A 27,786-nucleotide genomic window follows, 5' to 3' on the forward strand; every position below is an offset into this window, starting at 1 on the left:
GGAAAAGGAATCCATCGAGCCAGATCAATATCACACCTGTCATGTGTACTTCTACTCATCATGGCTAGAAGATAACATACCGGGAATATTTGAGCCAAGGGTTGGTCAAGCAAACAGGGTCATAGATGAAGTTGCTGAAGCACAAGTGAAGTATGAGAGGCTACGCAAGAGGGCCCTTGAACCCGAAGCCAGGCATCTAGATCAACACAAGTTAGACATGGAGGCAATTAACGAGTTGAAAGAAATGGCAACAAGGTCAGCATAAAGGTTGGAGTACTTGGAGCAGGGTCTAATGGAAATAGAAGGGAAGATGATGAAAAGGGTCGTAGATTGTCAGAATGCAGAGGGAAATGAAGGAGGACACCTAGCAAGGGCATAACTGTTGCTGGACATGCACGAACTAGGGAATCTGGTTGATAGAGCGAAGATGGCCAAATATGGGGAAGGTCCATCCGGGACCAAGTAGATTAGGTTCATCTGTTTTGAGTCATTTTGAAATTTGAATGTAATAAGGCAGATGCCATTAGTAATTCATTTATCTATCTTCTTTTTTAGGTTCAGCTTATTTATTACATTAATGAAATAAGGCATTTATCAGCATTAAATCTCTCCAAATCTACTTGTTACTAGGTTTACCTCGAGCACAACGAGGTTTCCAAATTAAGACGCGAATTTATATTCCCGCAATACATGTTTAAATCCTGCAAATGCTTTTCAGAATACTTACTGACTTGTCTACCTTTTATTTTTCTTTATTTTAATTATTCTCATCCCCTAAGGTTGGTTCACACATACTGGCATCGTCAGCATATCACACCAGATCTAGAGGTCCCCTCCTTCTCCTTTAAGTAATTTGAAAAGCAAAGGAAAAGCTAAGATGGATGATATGAGTGGTATCCGAAAAGAAAATGTTGAGAATATTGAAATTTCATATGGTTGAAGTACTCCAGCCCAGAATGATTTGGTCCTACGATTGGAACATAAAATACTGGAGTTGTAAGGAGAACTTGAGTAGGTCCGTAACTTGGCAAACCTCTCTCATACCCTAAATGTCCTAGACATTAACCAACAAAATGCTCAAAACCCAGCACCTCCTCAAAACATACCAAACCAACGTCCACAAAATCCTCCCGCACCCCATCCATATGCAACTCCTCCCCAAATCCTAATCCTCCACCAATACCCACTCCCTCTTAACATCAACATCTTTCTACTCAATACCCACAAACCACTTGTCATACTCCTCAGAATACCCCACAACCTATCCCTGATCTGCAAAAATCAACTAATGATCACCACTACACTCCAACCTCCGTCACCCACCAAAAAAATCCCATATATGTGGAAACCTTACCTCACTCTACTCAGCCAATCCCATACACTTTAGAATCTGCCGAGAAGGACCTGCTCATTAAGAACATGGCAGAGGAGCTCAAGAAGCTCACAAGATGAATCCAGGGTGTTGAAGGAAGCAAGGGAATTGAAGGTTTGAATTATGAGGATCTGTACATTCCACCAGACGTGGAATTGCCGGAGGGTTACAAACCTCCTAAGTTTGAGATGTTTGACGGAATGGGTGACTCAAAGGTACATTTGGGGACATACTATGATAAGCTCGTGGGAGTTGGGAAAGATGAAAGAATTTGCATGAAACTATTCATGAGGAGTCTCACTAGAGATGCCCTATCTTGGTATATCAGTCAGAATCCCAAGAAGTGGGTTAATTGGATAAGCATGGCATCAGACTTCATGAACTGATTCAGGTTTAATACAGAGAATGCATTGGAAATCTTCTACGTACAAAACCTCAAGAAGAAGCCAACAAAAACCTTCCACGAGTCTGCTACTCGATGGAGGTCAGAAGCTGCAAAAGTCAGGCCGGCACTAGAGGAAGAGCATATGAACAAATTCTTCGTCAGGTCCCAGGATCCCTAATACTATGAAAGGTTAATGGTCATCAAAAATCACAAGTTCTTCGACATCACCAAACTTGGGGAAAAGATTGAAGAAGGGATCAAGAGTAGCATGGTGACCAATTTTGAGGCATTGTAGGCTACGAATAAAATGTTACAGTCAGGGGGTATATCGAAGAAGAAAGAAGTAAGGGCAGTGATGGTGGCCCAAGGCCCAAAATCTTCACTCACATACCAAACACCTCCACCAACATACCAAACTTCACCTCCTAGATATTCTCAACCCGCTACCGCCTATCACACTTATAATACCCAGCTAGCCTATTACCATTCATCTCCAGCCCGTCAAAACTATCCAAAACCCAGACCCAATTTTGACCGCAGGCCACCCAGAAAATATACCCCTATTTCTGAACCTATTGGCTAGCTATATGAAAGATTGAAGGCTGCTAGATATGTTACCCCTATTCCTGTTGTTGCCATGGAAAACTCTTCCCAGTGGGTCAACCCAAGCAAAACATGTGCATACCATTCTGGCATGAAATGATATACTATCGACGAATGCCGCACTCTGAAAGACAAGATTCAAACCGTGATTGATACTAAAGTCATACAAGCGAAGGAATCTATACCAAATGTCCACAACAATCCCCTCCCAGATGATAGAGGTGAAAGAGTAAATGTGATAGAAATTGATGAATAATGGGATCCTGAGGGGTAGATTGGTTTATTCGGGAAGGTGATGACCCTAAACCTGCAATCACGCTCACACCTATTGTGGTACAGATACAACCACCAGTTGAAGTTGAAGTAGCCACATCATTCCCGTTTGAAGTTAAAGTAACAACACCTGCGACTACACCAGCTCCATTTGAAATAGAAATACCCACACCCTTTATTGTGACAGTAGCACCCACACCTTCTTTCAAATACAATGCCATACCCTGGGATTACGTTTCCGAAGTTAGGAGAAAGGGAAAAGCAAACCAGAACTAGAAGGATCTATATACCCAAAAATTTGGGAGGAACAAGCAAAGAAGCTGCTACAAAGCAACCCGTTATTGAAACTGGCCTAGATGATCTCTAGAGGAAAGTACAAGCAAATGAATACTCTGTCGTTGATCATCTAAACAAGTCTCCCGCCCAGATATCCATCCTGTCACTGCTACAAAATTCTGAGGCACATAGGAATGCTCTGATGGAGGTGTTGAATGAAGCTTATGTGCCTAACAACATCACTGGTAGAGAGATGACCAATATGGCCAGGCAGGTATTGGAGGGTCACATGATCACCTTTCACGAGTATGAACTACCACCTGAAGGATTAAGTCACAGTAGGGCACTGCACATCACAATACAGTTTGAGGACAAATTTATCGCTAGAGTCTTAATAGATGGGGGTTCAAGCCTTAACATTTGTCCATTGATGTCACGACCCAAGCCGATGGGCCGCGACGGGCACCTTATACCTTACTCGTCCGAGTACCAACGTAACATATCTTTCTTATTACATCATTATATACACGTGATATACGGGTCTAGTAGGCCAACATAATTATTTATAAACTCAAACATAGGCCGACAAGGCCGTACAATCTTTCACGTACACGACATATGTCTACAAGCCTCTAAGAGTACATAAATGTCATAAAGGTCAGGATAGAGTACCGTCATACCAAACAATACACGTCTAAATTATACTAACCAAACAAGCAACTTCGAAGCACATGGAGTGCACCACCATCTTCCGCTTAGCTGATAGCCTACTTGGAGGGCTCTCGACCTGTCTATCGGGACTTGCGGGCATGAAACGCAGCATCCCCAAGCAAAAGAGACGTCAGTACGAATAATGTACCGAGTATGTAAGGCACAAGTATATAAAAGACATGGAAGAAATATAGAGTACATGACTCAACCTGCAAGTCTGTATAACTTTGTAAATTATAAATTTCTTTTAGCATCGTGCATATGTGTATGAATGTCATGTCTTGCATAGGTACATGTTTCATAATATCATCAGCCTCTGAGGGCATCCCATCATATCATATCGGCCATTGTGGGCAAAATCATCATCGTATACCAGTTGATCAGGTGGTGGTGCGTATATAACGCCATAACCTTTCCCATATCCCATATACATATATATATACATACATATATACGCGTATATAACACCGTTTGAATCATATTTACATATATATGAGTATATAACTCTGTTTGAATCATATTTCAGCCACTGTTTTAGCCACTGTGGGCAATATCATCATCATATACCAGCTAATCAGGTGGTGGTGCATATATAACACCATAACCTTTTCCCATATACCATATACATATATTTACATATATATGCATATATAACGCCATCTGATCATTGGTCAATGCACATGTATAAATGAGTGAAATGCATGAAAAATACGTAATAATCCCAATATTTCTTCTGGATAAACTTTTTCAACTGTGTATTATTCTGAGACCCATGAACAGAAGATAATATATTATGACACATGGAAATTCAAGAACATAGATATCTCTAATACTTCTATGAATAGAGTCATTTATGGAATTTATGCATTTACACGTTTTGTTCGTATCGTATGGATCATGCCAAAAAAAATAGAAAGGATAGTCTTAACATACCTGAACTGATTCAAACCGATGAGAGACTAGTGCCATGTATGGCACGAAAAATGTAATACTTGCGCCCATCGTAATAATTCATTAGCAAAATGCGGGTAATCGTCTTATTGCCTTTTAGTTTTCTTCAATCTCTTGATGAATTAATGTTTGATCTCCACTCAATTCCTTTATACTAACACCATAATATCCAAATGCCTTGAGAGATTGCCAACTACTTCAACAACAAGTGCTTTTATGGGAGCCATATAGACAATCTTATAATTGTTATGGTTGAAAGATCCATGATCTTCATTACGGTTCCCAATTTTCTTACTGTGCACCCTATTCAATTGGGACATCCCATTGAAAGTTGGTTGTAATAGTTGAAGACTTTGTAAGAAGTGTTCTTTTAGCTAAGGATTAATTGTAGTACTTTTGTAACTTTGCCAAGTATTGTATACCTTTACCACATAATGAAATGACTTAAAGAGTCATTCTTTTAATGTGTGGAATGCTGCCACATTACTCTTTAGGATAATTGATTAAATTTATTCACTTATTAGTTAACCAGATAATGTTTCGTTACCCGGTAATTAATCTATTACCCTCATAATTTAAGAATTATCACAAATTACTTAAAATTCTATTTATTTTCAAAATACTTCATTTGTACTTTATATATTATACTACCGTGGTCATATGGTACCTTGCATGGTACTAGTTCATAATTATCGGGCATTATCGTTCGACTCGTATTTTATTCTAAATTGACCACTTTCAACGAAACTTGTTTTCTTTAATCCGTGTACCATTTTATTTTCATAACACTTATTTATTGCTTGCTATAAATAGCGTAAGTACGTTAACGTCAAGATGATCTCATCCCCCGGCCTTACATCGGTTAACTGAAAACGAAATTTTAACGTACAATACTTCAGGGTGCAATATCGTCGTAACTTAACACTACGAAACGTGATATCACCGTAATGTAATACTACGGGACATAACATCTCACTTTCGGGCTCTCATTAATTTATTTATGGCGTATTTTCATGTACGAAAATATAGGGTGTAAAAATTGACTACTCTGAAAAGGTTGGGTAAAGATTTCCATAAGATACGAGCATGAAGTATGAATGTGAAGGCATTTGATGGGTCTCAAAGGGACACAATTAGGGAAATTAACCTTTGTCTGCAGATGGGCCCAACTTGGTTCGATGTTGAGTTCCAAGTATTAGACATATCTACTACATACAATCATATGTTGGGACGACCTTGGATACATGCCGTTGGGGTTGTGTCTTCCACGCTACACCAGGGCGTGAAGTTCGAATGGAACCATCAGGAGGTAATCATTCACGGAGATGGAAGTAACCCCATTTACACCAGTCAAACTGTCTTGGTTGTCGAGAATAGAAGAAAGCTGGGTGGAGAAACTTATCATTGCATTGAGCGTGTCAATGCAATTGAGAAAGATAAGTGGTGGAGTAGCAAAATAGAAAGTATACTGGCATGGTCTGGGTATGAACCCGGCAAAGGTCTTGGGAAGAGACTCCAGGGCATTACCAAACCAATACAGTTGAAACGTCACGACACAACTTTTTGGGCTTGGATATTCATATACCTGGCAGGAATATAATGATTGGTCGCCACCATGTCGTGGTCCTTATTACCATCTCAAGAAGCCGATGCCGCATCTAAGTCAGACTTTTCACCAGGCCGACGCAATATGGGGATCTGCAGAGGAGGAATCTTTGCCTGGGATAAGGAGCCCGATTCTATAAGATGAGGATATGGATTGCAATATGATTGTTGAGGAGGAGGAGGAATAAGGCCTTACCATTCAGACCATGGAGAAGGGAGGTTCTCTCAAGAATTGGACTTTTGCACCATCCCGAGCCCATCGAGTTCCTGGGTAGCTTGGCAATTAGCCTGACCTGCTTTAATAACCATTTTAGGTATTAAAGATATTTCCATTATTTTGTTTTAAAGACGCATTTTGTTTCAAAATAATTGCTTGATTCATCGAGCCGCACTTGTTTTGGATGTTTTTAAAATTTAATTAATGCATCGCTATTTAGTATTTATTATTATCTTTTACATTTTTTCCTCTGTAACATTATTATTACTTTTCCTGATGAACCGATAACTGTGACATGTAATGAGACAACGCAATACAAGGATAGTGACTCAGAGAAGAGGATGAAATACCTAAGGAAGTTATCAGAGAAGTTGAGAATTTTGAGAACATACCGAAGTCCAACCTGGGCGAAACCGACACAATCAATTTGGGAGATTCTGAAACCACCAAAGAGACTCGCATAAGCATTCACCTATCACCGTCAGAAAATAAAGAATATACTCATTTCCTAAAAGAATATAAGGATATTTTTGCATAGTCATATGAAGACATGACTGGACTAAGAACATCCATAGTGGCTCATAAGTTGCCTACCAATCCAATGTGTCCGCCGATGAAGCAGAAACTCAGAAATTCAAACCAGACATGAGTCTAAAAATCAAGGAAGAAGTCAGCAGATCAAAGCCAAAGTCCTCAGGGTAGTTGAGTACCCAACCTGGTTTGCCAATATCGTACCAGTTCCGAAGAAAGATGGGAAAGTAAGGGTGTGTGTTGACTATCAGGATTAAAATAAAGAAAGTCCCAAGGACGATTTCCCACTGCTGAATATACACATTCTGATCGATAATTGCGCCAAGCATGAACTCCAATCCTTTGTAGATTGCTTCGCGGGTTATCATCAAATTAGGATGGACGAAGAAAACTCAGAGAAAATAGCTTTCGTTACATTGTGGGGAGTGTACTGCTACAAAATGATGATATTTGGTCTGAAGAACGCTGGGGCCACTTACATGAGATCCATGACGACCATCTTCTATGATATGATACATAAGGAAATAGAGGTGTATGTGGACGACGTCATTATCAAATCCAAGAGGGCCACTTATCACATAGCAGACTTTAGGAAGCTCTTTGACATGCTACAAAGGTACAATTTAAAACTGATCCCCACAAATGTGCATTTAGGGTTCCTGCAGGAAAATTATTGGGATTCATCATCAGCCACCGAGAAATCGAGTTGGACCCGTCAAAAGTGAAAGTTTTCTAAGAATTACCACCACCGAAAAGCAAGAAGGACGTGATGAGCTTCTTGGGATGCCTCAACTACATCAACCACTTCATAGCACAGTCCATAGTAATATGTGAACCCATATTCAAAATGTTGAGGAAGGATGCTGAAACTAGTTGGACTGAAGATTGTCAAAAGGCTTTTGACAAAATTAAGGAATACCTGTCCACGCCACCAGTCTTAGTCCCGCCAGAACCTGGAAGACCTTTGCTACTCATAGTCCATACTAGATGGGGCTTTTGGTTGTGTTTTGGGACAATATGACGACACGGGAATAAAGGAGCAAGCCATATATTACTTTAGTAAGAAGTTTACATCTTACGAAGCACGGTATTCTATGCTAGAATGCACTTGCTGTGCTTTGACATGGACAACTCAGAAATTGAGGCATTACTTCTGTACCTATACCATATACCTCATATCAAAAATGGATCCTCTGAAATACATCTTTCAGAAGCACATGCCCACCGGGAAGTTAGCTATATGGAAGATATTGTTAAATGAGTTCGATATCATCTATGTAACTCAGAAGGCAGTCAAAGGATAAGCATTTGCAGACCATCTTGCTGAATATCCTATGGGAGGAGAATACGAACCACTAAAAATGTATTTTCCCAACGAAGAACTTCATTCGTAGGAGAGGACATTGTTGAAGCCTATGACGGTTGGAGAATATTTTTCGACGGAGATGCAAACTTCAAAGGAGTGGGTATTGGAGCGGTCTTGGTATTAGAGACAAGTCAATATTATCCGGTATCCGCAAAGCTTAGGTTTTCGTGCACCAACAATATGGCAGAATATGAAGCTTGCATCATGGGGCTCAATTTGACCATTGATATGAATATACAAGAGTTGCTGGTAATTGGTAATTCGGATCTTCTGGTACATCAGGTTCAAGGAGAATGGTCTACGAAAAACACCAAGATACTAACATACTTGTATCATGTGCAAGAATTGATGAAGAGGTTCACAAAGATATAACTCAAACATGTTCCAAGAGTCCAGAACGAGTTCGCAAGCGCACTAGCCACCTTGTTGTTGATATCCAATTTTTTTCTGTATATTTTTCATATATATAAAATACTTTCCAATAACATATGTATGCATATATAAGCATTCCCAAGTGTTTTAGCATTTTTCCCAATTTTTAAAAGATTTTTAAAACCAATTTATTATCCATTTTAGCAGTACAAAATCAATAATTACTCCCAAAATCATCAATTTTGGTGAATAATTTATTTTATTTTCATATTTATACCAAAGTATAGTTAAGGTAATTTTATATATTTTTACAAATTTATTTGGTATTTTTAAAGCTAAATTGCATATAATTGCAATTCTAGCCTACTTTAAGATTTAATAGCATTTTTATAATCATAAAATTATTTCAAGTATTTTTAAATTAATATTTATGTGTTATTAACTAATACAGTATTTTTAATTTGTTTTCAAAATTATTTTTACTATTTTTTGTAAAATAAAAGGGAAAAACTGGCTATGTAAATTTTAGCCTCATTTTGTTTCAATTTTATCCCCATTACATTTCAATTTTAGCCTCCAATTGACCCAATCTTAACCCCCAATTGGACAAGCCCAATTTCAATTTTAACCCGACCCTCTTAACCCGTTCACTAACCCGCCCGACCTTTCTTTTAATCCGGGCCGTTGATCGTTTCGATCAACGGCCACGATCATCCCTTATCATTTTAATTCACCTAACCCTACCCTAATCTCCCATTTAATTCTGATAGTCGCCTTTGGATACTCTCCTCTCCCAAAACTCTCTCGAAGGTTCCTCGGAACCCTAGTCATCTTCTACCCTTTTCAACCACACTTTCAGCGGAATCCATGGCTTCTCAGGCCATGGATGGCCTGTACTCACCCTCCTCCACCATTAAACCCTGGGTGTTCGAAGTTTCGAGGTCCGACCTCGATGGTGTCCTTTCATATCTCTACAGATCCAAGGTTCTATGGCCTCTCCGGCCTGGCTCCGGCATATTCACGCATTAGAAGCCTATTTCTGAACTCTCCGACTCAAGATCAGACCTTCTTCCAAGCCTTTTTCATTTCTAGGGTTTCTCTGAAACCCTAAGCTATTCAAGGTTTTTCTCTGGTTGTTTTCTTATATCTATGCTACATCTATGTTCTACTGGAGTTTTGAAACGTTTTTCCCAATATTTTCTTTCAAAATTTATTTCTCTTCGATTTAGGGTTTCTGAAAAAAAAATCTTAAAATTTTTTCTGACTCTTCTTCTTCTTTTCTTTATGTGAATCTGTCTATGCTATATTTGTATGTTCTCTTTTCCTACCTAGCATGTTCTTCTCTTGTTTTTATGTTTGCCTTATTATGCATGTTCTTCTATTGTGCTTCGTTCTTCCTTCTACTGGTTCTTATATCATGCTCTCACATGTCTATCTTATGTGTTCCTTTACTGTATTTTCTACTAAGCTTTTAGTCCTTTGTTTGCCTTTACTAGACCTTTGTTTGAGTTCTAAACATGTTTCATCTACTATTTATCAAATTTATATCACCTCTTTTCTCTTTTGAATTTGCTTAAGTTCCGAGCTTTTCTTAAAACATGTTATTTATGCTTCAACTTAGTTCTGCATTCTATTTGCCTCGAACCTGCTATTCAATCTGTTTGTTTTCTCATAAGTCTCTGAAAGAGATCTCTGAGCCTGTTTAAGTCATTTGTCTTCTTTTCTCTGTATCTGACTCGAGTTAAAAACCCTAGGGTTTGGGGTTTTTGGCGAGTTTCGATCTTGTGTTTGAGACTACGACCCTATTTTGGAACTCTAGGTTTCTCAGACTCATTTTGAGTCTTTGTACTGAACTCGAACTTCTTTGACTCTAAACTTTTCTATGCTAGGCTTTTCTAATTAGCATGACAATTCTTTCTTGATTCACATGTCTGTGCACTTTATATATGATGAATTCTTCCTTCAAAAAAAGTTTTGCCAATTTGTGATTGATTCAGAATTCCTTTTAATAAGGATCGATTGATTGTTACTGATTTTACTTTAATTAAACCTGTCTTCACCTTTCTGGTTGGATTCATTCATACCAAAACTCAATTTCTGATTTTTACTAACTGTTGATTGATTGTCTTTTCTTATTTGCACAAACCGTGTTGATATCAAACTCTTTCCTTAAATAGTTTTTGTGAATCTGCCCTTCTTGTACTACTTTAGAAAATATTTTGATCAAACTCTTTCCTTAATTATCTTGCCCGTTTGAAATCAGAATCCCTTAATTGAAGGGAAACCTTATGTGATTGATTTCAAAACTATTTTCTTACCTTTTCTTACTTGCTTTATGCACTATAAAGGCCACGACCCTTCTGCACTTTTTGGGAACTTCCAATTCGATACTCTTTAAGACCTTGAGTTCAACACTTACACAACACTTATTGAACACTTTTAATTTCAATACTCCTACATTCTCAATTCAACACTCTACTCTCTTTTGAAATATTCTGGCTGTGTGTTTGCAATTTGGCTTTACTAATGCTCTTCTCTTCTTATTTCTCTAAAATTGGTATGTTCTAATTTAACTTTCGGCTTCATCCATGTGTGTTTGCTTCACAGTTTCAACAATCTTGTCTACTTTACTGTTTATGTTCTGTATTGAATATGTTGTTCTCTTTGCATCTGTTGCTGTGTGAATTCCCCATACCCTTATTCCCTTCTAAGTGTTTGAGTTAAGGTTAAGGCATGGCAGTATCCAAATTGCTGCTCATGTCTGGACCTGGTCCTTTAATGGATCCTAACTCCCAAACAATGTGGCTAACAAACTGGTTAGGGGTGTGCCAACACTCTTAATTGCTGGGTATGACTACCAGCCTGTCTTGGCCTTCCCCAAAATCCCCTCTATGCACTTGCACTCTCTCTTAGATTCTAAGTTCTGCCCCTTCCTATGAGCCTTGCTTTGGGACCTTGAGCTCCCTCTGAACTTGGACATTTGAGGGATGGCCCTTCCACACTACACTATAATCCAATTCTGCAATATATTTGGGTGTAAGCACTGTCTGGAGTCCACTTGAGACTCTTAAGGAATTCTGACACATCCCAAATAGGAGAAAGGCTGTGGAATTTGATCTTTGGAGTTGGTTTACTTCATGCTTCAGACAGAAGTCTAAATCAGGCTCTCCTTGGTTGGGATTTTAGCTTTATGATGTAATTTTTACTTTCCTTCATTCATTCTGGGCTGTAATAATTTGTAATAACTCATAGGGGCTTATAGTGAAAAGGGGAGGGGTACTCATGAATGCATAAGGGTAGATATCATGCTCATTAGGTCTTTATTTCTGCAAATCATGGCAAGTTCTGCATTTCGGTATCTTTGAAATCCTGTTTTAGGTTCTGCACTTCTACATTTTCATATAGAAATCCTGTTTTAGGTTCTGCACTTCTACATTTTTATATAGAAATCCTATCTATAAACTTCTGTACTTTTCCATATTAGAAATCTTGCATATAAGTTCTGCATATATATCATATCAATAGCTTTTGCATTTCTGCATCTCATATAGAGAACATGACTATAGGATTCTGCATTTTACTTATCATATAGAAAGCATGTCTATAGGGTTTCTGAATACTGCATACGTATCTATCACTAGGCAAACAATATATAGGCTTAAATAATAAAAATTAGCATTTTAGACGCCATGCCTATAGGATTTCTGCATTTTCGTAAAGGTTAAAATCAGTCACACTTAGAAAGCATGCCTATAGGAATAAGCAACTAATTTGAATCCCTCAACTTGCTTATAAGTTTAAAATCAGTAATAGCATTGCTTAAACGCATGCAGAACTTATGTTTCTGCTGTTAATAAATCTGCTTCTGAAATCAGTATCTTTCTCTTGTATTTAGATATCATGTCTATAGGTTTCACCTAAGCAAGCTATAAGGTAAATTAGCTAATTGAATCAGACTCTGTTAGTTCCAACCAGCAGGCAGGTCTGATTCCGTTTTCTTATCTGAAATGTGTGATAGACCAATCTGCCTCCTTAACTTTTAAGTTTAATTTAGACCATAACCTGTATCTGCAAGACATGCTAAACAATTTATCTTTAAGTGAGGAGGCCTGTCTGAGCCTTTTAAATTGTTATGTGTTTCCCATATCTGCCTTTTGTGTTTTTGTTTGTCTCTTTAGAATTTTATTCTTTTAAGCCATACAAAACCCAAATCTCCCTTCCCTTTAGGACTAGTCGTCCCAAATGCCTCTAGGACAGATAGGATTGGGGCGGGTACTAGCATGCAATAAGTAAACGAAACCATTCCGCGTTTAATACCTCAACAGGGTGGAAAAGGGTAGATATGGATATGATGACCGGTGCGCTAATACCATGTGTAACCCCTCTTTTGAGGAGTGATTATCGGGTATTGCATTGATGTGATCCGTATTATTTATAAACCTAGGACCCCTTCCCTTTACTTGTTTATTTTAGTACTTTCAAAATTTCAAAACTCCTTTTCTCAAATTTCAGCTTCGTTGTTTCTTCAAACTTAAACTTATTTGCAATCACAATGCGACAACCCCTCATATTTGAAACCCTTATTTGCTTATTTATTGTTTGTACTTAAGTCACAATTGTAGCATGGCCGGGAACCACACTAGTGGATCTTGAGGGATGCCTAACACCTTCCCCTCGAGATAATTTCTAGCCCTTACCCAAACTCTGGTTTTTCTAAATAAATTCTTCCTAGTGTCCTAATGTACTTAATCATTAGGTGACGACTCTTCAAATCAAAAAACCCAATTCCCAAAAGGGAACGAGTTGTCCTCCCAAATGTCATAAACCCGATTTCGCTAGAAAAAGGGGGCGCGACACTTGTCTTCAATGATACAACATCCAGACAAGAATTACATCGATCCCATTCTGGTGAAGATCCATTATTAGCTGGCTTAATATGCTCATGTTAAAGAAGAAACGAATGGAAAACCTTGGTTCCAAAACATCAAGGAATATTTGGCAAAAAGAGAATACCCAAAACAGGCGAACCATACTCAGAAACGCACATTGCGGAGGCTATCCAATCGCTTCTTCCAAAGTGGAGGAACCCTATCTAGAAGAACTCCTGATATGAGATTATTAAAGTGTGTTGACGCAAAAGAGGCTTCCAAATTGCTCGAGGAGATACATCCTGGAACCTGCAGACCACACATGAACAGTTTTGTTCTAGCCAAAAAGATACTCAGATCTAGATATTTCTGGATGACCATGGAAACAGATTGCATCCGGTACGTCCAAAAATGTCACCAATGCCAGATATACGCAAACATTATAAGGGTACCACCAAATGAACTCAATGCAACAAGTGCACCTTGGCCTTTTGCTGCCTGGGGAATGGATGTCATCGGTACAATCGAGCCTACTACTTCAAACGGGCACAGGTTCATTTTAGTGTCCATCGACTACTTCACAAAATCGGTGGAGGCTGCATCTTACAAAGTTGTAACCAATAAAGTCATCACAGATTTTGCCAGTGATTGTATTGTTTGTCGATTCGGGGTTCCCGAGTCCACCATCACTGATAATGCTACCAATCTCAACAGTGATCTAATGAAAGCCATGTGTGAAACCTTCAAAATCAAGCACAAAAACTCCACAACATATAAGCGTCAAATGAACGGAGCTATGGAAGTTGCCAACAAGAACATAAAGAAGATACTAAGGAAGATGGTAGAAAATCACAAACAATGGCACAAGAAGTTACCCTTTGCTATATTGGGGTACTGTACCACAGTCTGCACATTAACTTGGGCAACTCCCTATTTGCTGGTTTATGGTACCGAAGCTGTCATTCCCGCCGAGGTAGAAATTCCTTCTTTAAGGATCATACAAAAAGCCAAACTCAGTGATGCAAAATGGATAAGGAGCTGCTATGAGCAACTAGACCTCATAAATGGAAAAAGAATGAATGCAGTATGTCACGGTCAACTTTATTAGAATAAAATGTCCACAACTTTCAACAAAAGGGTCAAACCAAGACAATTCACACCGGGAAGCTGGTGCTGAAGCGGATCTTCCCACATCAAGATGAAGCCAAACAGAAATTTTCACCCAATTGGAAAGGTCCTTACATGGTTCATAGGGTACTAATAGGAGGAGCACTCATACTTGCAGAAATGGACGGAGAAGTTTGGCCAAAACCTATCAATTTAGATGCAGTCAAGAGATATTATGTTTAGATTATTTACATTTCTTCATCTGATGTAACTAAACTACGCTTGACCTGATACCCGTTTAATAAGGGATATATAGGCATCCCTGTGGATTCGGTCACATCTTAATAAAATTTTCATTTCCTAGAACCATAAACTAGGGCAGAATTTTGAGGAGGACCCTCAAAATTCTAATGCAAAGAAGTTGCAATGTCTCTAAAATTATCACATTCATTAGTTCATCTAATTTATTTGATATTATATACCACTATATTTTATAAAATGATTCTATTCCATCAATAAATGCAAATTTTTGAAAACTTTATTTTTGTGACAGCTAGGTGTTATCCAGGGTAACTCGAACATGGCCTTTAGAGCAAAGCAAAGCAAAACAAGCAGATAAAGGCACGAATCAACCTCCCCGCAAAACTCACAATTTTCTTTGAATGCAGGGACAGGGAATAACCATGAGTACGTGTGCCTTAAATCATCACCTTCATACCAACCGAACCGCCAAGCGCAAATATATCTCCAGCTAAGAAATATTCTGCTCCTATTTGCTATTTGCCCATTGCATAAAGCTAAGAATTTCCTTCTCTTTGCATGAGACTAATCCATGTCTCAAATCTTGTATGAGGCTAAGCCATGCCTCTATATTTTCATAGGGCTAAGCATTGTCTTCTCTTTGCATGAGATTAAAAACTGTCTCAAATCTTGTATGAGGCTAAGCCCTGCATCCATATTTGCATAAGGCTAAGCATTGCCTTCTCTTTGCATGAGACTAAGTAATGTCTCAAATCTTGCATGAGGTTAAGCCCTGCCTCCATATTTGCATAAGGCTAAGCATTGCCTTCTCTCTGCATGAGACTAAGCCCTGTCTCAAACCTTGCATGAGGCTAAGCCTTGCCTCCATATTTGCATAAATCTAAGCACTGCCTTTTCTTTGCATGAGACTAAGCCCTATCTCAAATCTTGCGCCCTGCCTCCATATTTGCATAAGGATAAGCATTGCCTTCTCTTTGTATGAGACTAAGCCCTGTCTCAAACCTTGCATGAGGCTAAGTCCTGCCTCCATTTGCATTAGGCTAAACATTGCCTTCTCTTTGCATGAGACTAAGCCCTGTCTCAAATCGTGCATGAGGCTAAGCCCTACCTCCCAAATTTGCATAAGGCTAAGCACTACATTCTCATGAGACTAAGCATTGTGTCCCGCTGCATAAGTGTTGACCTATTCTAAACTTTGTATTATATTCTTCTCTCGGGGTTAAGCTTTGCCTCCCAAACAACACCAAGCTTTATCTTGTTATCACCTCTAGTATCATGTCTATGCACTTCATGGGCTGATATATAGCCAACTTGTCCAAAGGCGTCATAGTCCGAAGGCATCATCCTCATAGCCTGAAGACACCATGTCATGGCCTAAGGATCTCTCAACACTGCACATCATTAGTCAAAGACGTCATGGTTCAGAGGCACCATTTTTATGGCCCGAGAACATCATTTCATGGCCTGTGAATCCCTTATCTCATGTTCATGGCCCATGATATCATGGTTTAAGGACGCCATCTTCATTATCCAAAGACAACCTTCATGGTCCAAAGGGAACTTGCATCATGTTTATATTCTCATAGTAATATATACACTTGAATACATCATGTTTTAAGGTTTGCAGGAAATCCAGGAGGCAACCGTTCTTCAAACAGGAGCAACCTTCGCTCCGATTTCCACTCATACCATGTATGCCTTGATGTTATTTCAAACGTAACCGATTCTCATCAATTTCTCGCCTTTATTCTATGACCGTTCAGATACCTGCCTTAGGATGAATCCGTTACAATTTAGAACCTTTTCTAAACCCATCTGGTACTATCCTTCCCAAAAGAACCTTTTATGAAACATACGATTTTTCCTATAACAATTCCATCGGTTTCATGCAACGTTGAGTCTAGAACAACATACAACCTGAGTCCTATAAAACCAGGTGCAGCCTATATTTTTCAAAACATCCCATTCGGTCAAAATCGGTCATCATTTCTTTACCCGATAACTCTTTCATCATTCCCAAGTAAAGAGGGGCAGTTGTTGATACCTAATTTTTCCCTTATATATTTTTAAAATATGCACATATAGTTTCAAATAGTGCACATGCATTTACAAACAGGCACAAGTATTTCTATAATTTTTCTATAATTTTAAAGGGCTTTAAATCAATTTATTTCTGCATTTTATTATACAAATATCCAACAATTATCCCTCATATTATTTTTATGATGATTTAATAATCTAAACTCATCATTTGTGCCCATATAGTGCTTATATATATTAATTGTATTTTTTATAATTACATTTGCATTTTTAGGCCTAGAATTGCATATTTTACAATAATAGCCCATATATATGCATAATTATATTATCTACACAGAAAATGACTTTATATATTTTTAATATTAAGTAATTATGTTAAATTATTTTCATTCATAAATAACATTTTTATAATTTATTAATTATTTTTATAAATTATTTTAGCAATTTAAATGGGTATTTAAAATATAGCCCCTTTCCTAATTAAAGTTCGGACATAGGCCAACCCCAATTCACCTAGCCCAATTATCCCTATCCCAAAACCATTAGCCTAGTCCCTTACCCTATCTAAACCAACCCGACCCAAGACCCTTTCTAATCATGGTCGTTGATCTCTGAGATCAATGACCCATATTATTCCTACCCCTTTTGATTAACCTAACCAGAAACCCTACCCCATTCCCTCAAAACCTGCCATCCTTAAACTCTCTCAATGCCTACTCCATCTCTGTCAAACCCTAGCACCGTCACCTTCAAATCTCTCCTATTCCGGCTAAAACATGGAATCAATCCATGATTTACTTACCTATTTTATGTTACTCTATCATTATACGCTCGTCTGTGGTATTACTTAGATTCTTGCCCAGTTTTGGCAAGAACTACCTCAATAACGGGTAGATTCACCCTGATTCTGTGAAGATCTGGATGATCTTCCGTCCATATACATGTTTTATTGAATGATTCTTGCATCTCTAGTCCGATTCAAAGTATCAGTCTCAACTAGGGTTTGAGATCTTTCCTTGTTCTTTACTGATCTCTGATTGATACTCTTTCCTTTCTTGTATTCGACTAATATTTTCCTTCTTTTTGTTTAATCTAACGTGTTTCATTTATTTTTACCATATTTTTCTCTAAATTAGGATTTCAAATCTTTCTGGTTCGATTCTGTATTTTTGTGTGAATAATCTCCCATCTATGGTTGTTTTATGCAAATATGTGGTTATTTGCTTTATTTTCTGCCGATTTTATGGGTTACCTAAATTGACGGTTTCAAACCCTTTTACTTGAACCAAATCTGGTTCAATCCTACTCTTCTTTTGAATAATCCCTGTCTACGTTCATTTTGGTGCTAGTACGTGATTCTTTGCCATTATTCTCTGTTGATTTTGGGATTTACCTAAATTAGGGTTTCAGACCCTTTTTACTTGAATCAAAGCTGGTATTCCATTTCGTTTTATGCCTTATGTGATTCTTTACCTTTTCCCTACTGATTTTGTGTATCTTCACCTAAAGTTTAGGGTTCAATTTTACTGATTTAAACGCTTACCTTTCTAGTGTTTGACAAATTGGTTTTCCATATTTATGTGTTTAATTCCTACATTATTTAAACCCTTTCCCCTTTAGGACAAGTCTCAAACTCTCATATTCTCACTACTAAAACTTAAGCTCTCTCTCTGGCTCCTATTCTGATTTCTGCACTAAGTGGCTATTACTGCACCTTTACTTGCTTTCTTCTTAACTGGTATGCCCTAACCTTTGAAATTTCCTTCTCTATGCTTTGTGTGACTAGCCTTTTTCAATTCCTAGCATGATTCTGTCCTTTATCTGGTAATTTGATAATACTGTTAACTTATGATTAAGGTATTTAGAATAACAGGAATCCTCCCATAAATTGGTTAAAGTTCGATATGTTTGTATGTTTATACATGTTCTGAACTTTGTAAGACACTATAAGCATGTAATCAAGTATGTTTGTGCTTAAATCATATGTCATGTCTGTTTAATTCAAATGTTTTCTACCTAATTACTTCTGTGACTAAGCCATGACTGTTTCAAATGCTAGCATAAGCATTTAGCTTAATCAAATTTCACCATGTTTGAACTGTATGCTGAACCTGAACCTTGTTTGTTTCTTGGAGTAGTTCTGCCTGCAACTCTGTATTTTGAACTTTCTTTCTTCTGAAAATTGAGCTATTTCAAAATTTTCTCCTTACCTTTTATGCACTGGTTTTCAAGCTCCTACTCTTAGTCATTTAGGTTCTCACCACCCTCAGTGTTTGCGCTGCCTAGGATCCTTGAGACTCCTTTGAACTCTAACACATTAGGGCTGGTTTTCCCAATCTTTTATGAACTCTGTACTGAATGTGTGGTTCTAGTGTAAGCATTTCCCAGGGTCCCTGAGGCTCTTTGGGAACTTTAACACACTGGAAGCCTGGTTTAATGTACTGTGAATGGATAACTGCTATGCTTCAGAGCTATTGTGTTTGAAGGCCTGATTCCCAGGTTTAGATTGGGCCTATGAAGACTCCTTATAGCGTAATCGTTATTATTATGTAATCATTCGTTCTAGGCTGTAATAATTTCTGTAATAACAGATTTGGGGTTTATTAGTAAAAGTTGGTGGGGGGTTCTTGTACCTTGTTGAAATTGGGTAGAGATCATGCCTATAGGTTTAATTATGCTGATTGAAATATGTGGATACTATACTGTGTTTAGAGATCCCGCCTATAGGATTTTTCATGATCATTTTAATTCTATGTTGCACATCTGCATGCTAGAAACCCTGCTTATAGCACTTTATGTTTAATTCTGCATATTAGAAATCCTGTTCATAGGATCTACACATATTTTCAACCTAATGTGCATTAGTAACCATGTCTATAGGGATTTTGTTGATTATATTTCATAACAACCTATTAATTTCTGTCCAAATACGGTTAGTAGATATCATGCCTATAGGAATAGGAACTGTTTCAAACCTAGAAATCATGCTTATAGAATTTGAAACTAATAGATATCATGCCTATAGACTGAAATCAGTTCTGAAACATAGAAATCATGCCTGTAATAGTTTAAATCAGCATCGCAATTAGAAATCATGCCTATAGGGGTTTAAATCAATTCAGCAATTAGAAAGCATGCCTATATGATCTAAAAGAAACAAAACTGTCTTTATAAGTTAAAATCAGTGCTACACTTAGAAATCAGGCATATAGGATTCTGTTAATCTATTATGAATTCAAGCGCTCTTGTAAATCACTTAGGCAATATATCCATAGACCTTGTTAATGATTTTGGGTTTAAAAATGTGACACATTTTTGCCTGAGGTGCGTAAATTCATGCTAAATAAAATCAGTTGGCAAACAAATAGGTCTTAATGCTCGCCTTAACAAGCTGTCTCTAATCCCAGTTTTCTCGCATAGATATCCCGCCTATAGGATTTCTAAATTAATAAGTTTGTTGGTTCAATTGTATGCTTTGTTGCTTACGTGTGGAGGTTAATATGAGCCTATAATTGCTCTTTATCTGAAAGCCTATTTGCTTTTTTTTGTGTCACCTATATTTCACATTTTTAAGCAACATAGGTTGGTCTAGAACCATCCCAAATAGAGGTCCTAATACGTCCAGGACTAGGACGGGTAGTGCACGCATAGGGTACAGTTTAGAATCAATTAGTGCGCTTAAGTAACAACTTAAAGATAGTAATTGGGTAGTAAAGGAAATGATAGCCCATGCGTTAATTCTATGAGTAAAACCCCGACTTGAGGGAGTTGCAAAGAATTGCATGGAGTGATCCTATAGGCTAAAAAACTTAGGACCACCCCCTATACTCCTTTTAAAATAAGTTGAATATTGTACCAAATTGTTTTCTTCCCTTTTAACGACAATTTCGCTTAATTTAAGTTCGGTCGGGATCCACCGTTTTGGACCTTGAGGGGTTCCTAACACCTTCCCATCAAGGTAATTTCAAGCCCTTACCCGATTTCTAGTGATGCAAACTGGTTATATGTGTTAATTGCTTTGGGTGACCTAACGCACCTTAATCCGTTAGGTGGCGACTCTTTCAAATCCAATTATCTGCCCTCACGGAAAGAAGTTGTCCCAGAAATGTCGAAACCCGATTTCGCGAGAAAAAGGGGGCGCAACATCGAACTTACTCTTTCATCTCCCCGTGACTAAGTGATGGTATCTTCTTTTATCCGCAGCTTCGTGCTATATCTGTTATAAATAACATTCGAAGTTGTTGCAGGGAATTCTCGTAAGCTTTCTTTGAGTCTCCTCGTAGCTTCTGAGCTCTTCTCATTTAAATTACTTGCAAATGCCATAGCCGCCCAATTGTTAGGTACGTGTGGTAGCATCATTCTTTCACATTGGAATCTATCTATGAATTCCCTGAGTAGCTCGGTATCTCCTTGTTTTATTTTGAAAATGTCTTCCATCCTCTTCTCAACTTTCTGAGCTCCCGAGTGTGCTTTTATAAATGAATCTGCAAGCTCAGCAAAAGAATCTATAGAACTTTCAGGTAAAAGAGAATACCATGTTAGTGCTCCTTTTGTGAGTGTTTCACCAAATTTTTTGACCAGCACTGATTCAATCTCTTGCTTAGTTAAATCGTTGCCTTTCACACCAGTTGTAAACGCGGTTACATGATCTCGTAGATCGGTTGTCCCATTATACTTCGGGATATTGGGTGTGAGCACGTGATTTTTTCCCTACAAGAACTACTCCCAAAAATTCAAAATAAAATAGTTTTGTGTTGCTTGTGATTTATTTGTATTTGTCTGTGCATGTTTATTTTTACTTTAATTAAGAAAAAACACAAAATATGTGTTGCATATGCATTTAGGATTTAATTTTACAATTAGGAATTAATTAAACAATATTTGGATTTGCGAGAATGAAAATCACAAAAAAATATGTACTTGGCATTTTTTAGCATTTAATCTCCAATTGTGTGATTTTATTTTAGTTGGTATTTAATTGTGTGTGATAATTGTTATTAGTAATTAATTAGTATGTTTAATTTGGTTTATAATTTAATTTAGAATTTTAGTTTTATTAATTAGGAAATAAAAGAAAAAGAAGGAAAAGGAACAAAATGGAAACCGGACTGGGCCAAATTGGCCACAGCCCAACTCTTACTCAAAAATCAGCCCGATACTCGCCCCAATCCAGTCCACCCCCAGCATTGAAGAAATGACGCCGTTTCAAGCCTGTCGATCCAGGCCGTTCATTTCATTTAATCCAACGGCTGCAAATCGCCCCATGCCCCGACCCATTCCCATCCAAAGATCGATCCGGTCTTGAGGTAAACGAAACGATACCGCTTGGTTAAGTGTGTTGATTCCATCCATTGATCTTAATTGATCCGACGTCTAGGATTCAACCTCTTGTCCAGTATATAAACGATCCAAAAAAACCCCACCCCCTTAGAGCCCCCACCCCATTCTCGTGTCTAGAAACTCAGAGACAACCCTGTCTCTCACCACCTTGCACCGCCGCCCTCCGCCCACCGGAAATCGCCTCACGACGGTTCCGGTGGTCCAATGACACCCAATTTCACACCATAGCTTCCCCTCAACCTCCTCACCCCAACCCTTCAAACCACTACCTTCGAATAATCCCCGATCTTCTCGAATCTTCAACCAAAGAATCAGCCAAGAACCTCACCTTCTCCGATGAACCCCAAACTTACACCACTAAGCCACCTGAACTCCCTTGTTCCCAAATCACCCCTACTTTTGTTCGAATCCCATTAGAACTAGTCGAATCTTAAATCGGCTAACAAACCCTAAAAAGACCAAGATTCGAACCTGTCCAAAATAAGGAGAGTTTTGATGTTGTTAATCGACCTTAGTCGAGTGTTCTCAGCTGAGAACACTCGATTAAGGTCCATTTTTGGCCTCAGAAGTTCAAGTCGGAATTACGAAGGTCAATGAGAACGGAGTTCAGTTTGTTTCTGATTTTGAGGTATTTCTCCTCTTTTCCTTTTTCTTTTTTGATCGTTGTTTGTTGTTTGCCTAATTAGGTTTCATTGCTATGTTTGTCAATTGCTTCTTCCCCCTTTTTCGAACCTGTTTCTGGTCCAAATTTTCATCAGTGTATTAATTAGATTTTATAGTTAATAGGATTTAGTTGAAATTGCTCGAACCCCTGTCTATTTGGTTTCACTCTGGATTAGTTTCTTCTTTATATTGTTGAGTATTTCAAGTTAGGCAAGTTCAGTGAGTGATTGTATAAAACTGTGATCGTTTGATATTACTATTGGTTCAAATTGTCTTATTATGTTATGTTTGATTCTTTCCTCTCCGTTGCCAATCAGTTTGTTGCATATGAATTCGTGATATTACAATGTTTCATTCATTTTTGTCTAGGTTTGGTTTAGAATTGTGAATGTAGTCAGTTATTCCTATATACATGTGCATCTTAGCAGTTTAATATCAGTTTGCTATTTGATCTAATCTGTGTAGTTTGAGTTGCTGCTTGATTTTGATTAAGGAAATTGGTTATAGCTAATGAGGTACAGGGGATTGGACTAGGACAAGTAATCACAGGGGTTCAATGGGGGTAATTTGGGAATTGAAAACTTGAAGAAATGGGTAGTTTGAGTGTTTTGTCCACTAAGTACTAATGTACCATTAAATAGACATTTGTTTAATAGTTAGTGGGAAACAAAACATAATGGTATGTGGAGGCTTAAAAGGAATTGATTAAAATATAGCATTGCCCATACACCTTTGAATTAAACAATGAAATTAGAGACTTATTAGTGGCTGTCAGGGAATATGATGGAAGAAACACATTTCTTAATGTTTTAAGTGTTAAAACATGCTGGAAAAGGGGTTTGTCGTAGGGTATAAAATATAGGGCAGACCCTAGAATAAAGGGGGAGATTTTTTGGGAGGAGATTTTTTTTGGAGAGTATTGTAAGAGCATTGTTAATAGAGTCTTTGAGGCTGAAAACAGGCTGAGAATATAGGCATACACACTTGGGTTCTACTGTTCCATTCAGGCCAGGTCTTAGATAATATTCTTAAAAGTTAGAGCATTTAACCCTGAAAAGAGCTACCGTTCCATATAAAAAAAATGTTGTTACATTGGTCTAGAGTTTCATGCTAAGTAATTTTGGTCAAAGTTTGAGTAGGTTTTCGATTGAGTTTTGTTGCTGTCAAGATTTCAAAGGTTTTGAGACAGCTTGAGATGAGTTTGGGTGTAGTGTGGCAGTAGTGTGTTTTTCTGATTTCATTTCCGAGGTGGTTTGAGCTATTTGAGTTTGAGTGTCCTGGTTTTAACTGGTTTCAAATTTACCTGGGTTTGCTGTACATGTTACTGGGTTGTTCGTGGATGACTGTTTGTTGTTGCTGTGTTATCTGCTGCTGCTGACTATTCCTTTCCTTCTTACTCGTATTTCAACTTCCAGGTACACAGCTGTAACTTTGGCATTTGTAAGCTGAAAACATGAAGTTTGAATATACGTGAAGATTTGAAATTCCGCTTTGGTTTCCATAGGCTTGTGTATTTAAATTCTTCAGTCACTGATGATAGGTAGATCCCTGTTAGTATGTAGTAAGTGGACTGAAATGGAGTTGTATGAGAGATTTTTTTAATATAGTTCATACTGAAACATGTTAGCATCTGGTAACTGATTCCTGTAGTTAAAAATGAGCTTGTTGGACTGTTAAATTAATCTGGACTGTGACTGTTAGATTACTGGATCGTTGGATTATGTTCAACTAGTTCTGAATATCAGTTTTTTATGCCAATTGCTAATTCAGGAAAGTACTACATCAATTAAAAGGAAAAGGAAAGTGTAAAATGTAAATAGTATTGGAATTTGGTTAAAGCATTGACTGTAGGCATTAACTATAGTTAGTTTAGTATATTTGTTTAGTTTAAACACTTAAAACTAGAAAATAACTGGAGTTAGCATTCTATTTTGGAACATGTGATATTGTGCTTGCATTAATGGCCGTTGTTCAAATTGGTAATAACAGTCATGTAAATGTCGAACTAGATGTTAGTATGACAGTGGGATAAGACGTTGGCTGATCCGTTAGTTAAAAACAGAGTTGGAGTGTCAATTGCATGTTTTGGAAATACAAAATCATTTTGCGAGTTGCTTACCTGCTTTCAGTGCATTATTAATTCGTTTTAATTACAATAGGTAATGAATTAGTGAATTGGTATTAAACTAGTGGCTTAGAAACTTCATTCAGGATCGTTTAAGTTAATATGAGCAGTCTGGGCTATACCGTCGCCCAATTGTATGGATCATTCAAATTTAGTAACAAGCCCACCTCCTTTTAGGCCACTAATATGCTTGCTAGCCCGATGCTTTGATCAAAGGCCACAAAATTTGGCATTTTTTTAACATGCAGGTTTTTAAATATAGTAGTTCATAAATTAACTAAGTTTTTTATTATTTAGAGACAATAAAACTAAATAGAAAATCGTAGTTTACTTTAGGTTTTCCTTTAATAATAAAATGAGACGAGCCTCGCCAAATAAAAAATACAAAGATCGCGGGGCCCTCGTTAAATGTATATATTAAAATACTTAGATTTTGGGATGGGCCGTTTAGCGAATTTAACGGTTTTCCCCAAAATAATAACGCGCTAGTCAATTTAGACGCGCTTCTAATAATTTACTTTCTTAAACTCGGGTGCACATTTATGTGACCCAAATCCAAATCTCAACGGAGTCGAAATGTGTCAATAACCACGGGTCCATTGATGTGACGTGGTTCAAGATGTGTTTTCACGACGTTGCAATTCTCGTTAAAAATAATAATAATAAAAGTGGAGTTAAAATTTGCACATAGGTTCAACGTATATTAAGATCTGATAAATAAGCCAAATATGACATTTGAGCGATCGTGCTAGAACCACGTAACTCGGGAATGCCTAACACCTTCTCCCGGGTTAACAGAATTCCTTATCCGGATTTTTGGTTCGCGGACCGTAATACAAAGTCATTTATTTTTCTCGATTCGGGATTCAACCGCTGACTTGGGATACCATAAATCTCCCAAGTGGCGACTCTGAATTAAATGAACAAATCCTGTTTCGATTGTCCTTTAAATGGAAAAACTCCTTTACGCCCCTGCGGGCGCAGGTAAAAAGGAGGCGTGACATTGGGCATCTTGAACTTTTTTGGAATAGGCAAAGAAGCGACACTTGGATTCCAAGATTGTTGAGAATATTTATCCATATCCACTCCTTTGATTATAGGTGGAATACCAGGTATCTGCTTTATGCGATCGTTCTGCTCCTTAAGTTGTTTCTACAAAGTTAGTACTAAACTTTGTAAATCAGAATTAATTGGAAAACCTGACCTTCTATCATGAGATTCACTGGGAGTTCCTCCACTGCCCGAATTGGCAAGTCCCGAGTGTGAATTTTCTATGGCTACGGTGTCATTCGGAGGTGGAGTCGGTGGCATAATTGGCAACCCACTAACAAAAGCTTGAAGAGCATTGTTGACATGTTCTGCAATCAACTGCTTTAATGCTGCATCAATAGTTTGATCATCCCCATGTTGGTCATTCACATATGATTCGGATCTGTCAGGTGTCCCTTCTCGAGATTGTCGAGGAGAGTTTCATGGCGAAGGGACTGGAGTTTCATCCCCTTGTTGATTTTGCTGGTTCAACTGGTGTTGCTGATTTTGTTAGTTGTTGTCGTTAGCATTCGACATGATTTTTTTTTACAGGAAACGGATTTGAAAAGTGAATGGATTATCATATTCCCGGTAATGGAACCAATTTATTTAATCAAAATATAGGAATTTCGGTCAAAGCATATTTTTAGAAGTACTCGGGCTACTGATAATTAAGGAATCGATATTCTTGTAGTAAGAAAGAAAATTAGAATAGCAAAGTAATCAGTAGAAAGCAAAAGTAAATAATTGTATTCCAATAATAATCAGAACGTGTCCATACAAATGATATTCCTTCTCCTTATATAGTCATTTCTAAGTTCAACGTCTTTTCCCTTTTATGATCGAGTCATTATGAGCATTAATGATATTAATAAAACGTTATAATTGGTAATCGTAACTGTTTCGTGAAGATTCTGTAACGTTTGTTATCATTGATGCCCATTAATTGAAGATCAATGAATCTGCCCTTTTTATTGTTTTGATTCATTCCACCAGTGCCTCTTCAAATCGCTAAAGAGACTCGTGCAACTGTTTCTTCTCGTCTCTTAGACGTTTTGCTCGTACCTATTAAAACTCATATCGTTTTTAATACTCTTCTCCAGCGGTCACTTTTCTAGTGATCGACATGTCTTGTCATGTCAGCCACATAATTAATTTCACGTGTAATATTTATTTTTTCCAATACAAGTTATACCACTGATTTAATATTATAAATAATATATTTGTCCGTAAAAACCATTTGACTATTCTTGAGAACAGCATTAGTTCCATCCGTCCCATTAAATACAGTCCAGTTTACTATATTGGTCAACTAAACTGAGGAAAAAAGAAATAACTGAATAATTACAAGTAACACTTTAATATCCCAAGTAGCACTTAGTTCTCGCCTTTCTTTACTCTGCTTCATTTAATTAATAATGTTGTTGGCGCAAACTGGAAAAACGCACCATCAACTGGATTTTTAGATGTCTAGCACACTACTAATTGTACTTTATTGCTCTTGTATGTCATTAATAACGTATGTTATTTTCTGTTGTGCTTTGTCTCAAATTGTTCTAGAAAGAAAGTTATTCGTTATATTTTTTTAGTATTAACCTTTAAAAATATTAAGTATAGTTTATTTTGAAAAATACTTTAAATTTTTTTCCCTTAAGTTCGAAGTATGTACCTCGTGGAGATAGCAAAAAGTC

Source organism: Nicotiana tabacum, chromosome 6 (genome assembly GCF_000715075.1).
Source record: "Nicotiana tabacum cultivar K326 chromosome 6, ASM71507v2, whole genome shotgun sequence".
Classification (NCBI taxonomy): domain Eukaryota; kingdom Viridiplantae; phylum Streptophyta; class Magnoliopsida; order Solanales; family Solanaceae; genus Nicotiana; species Nicotiana tabacum.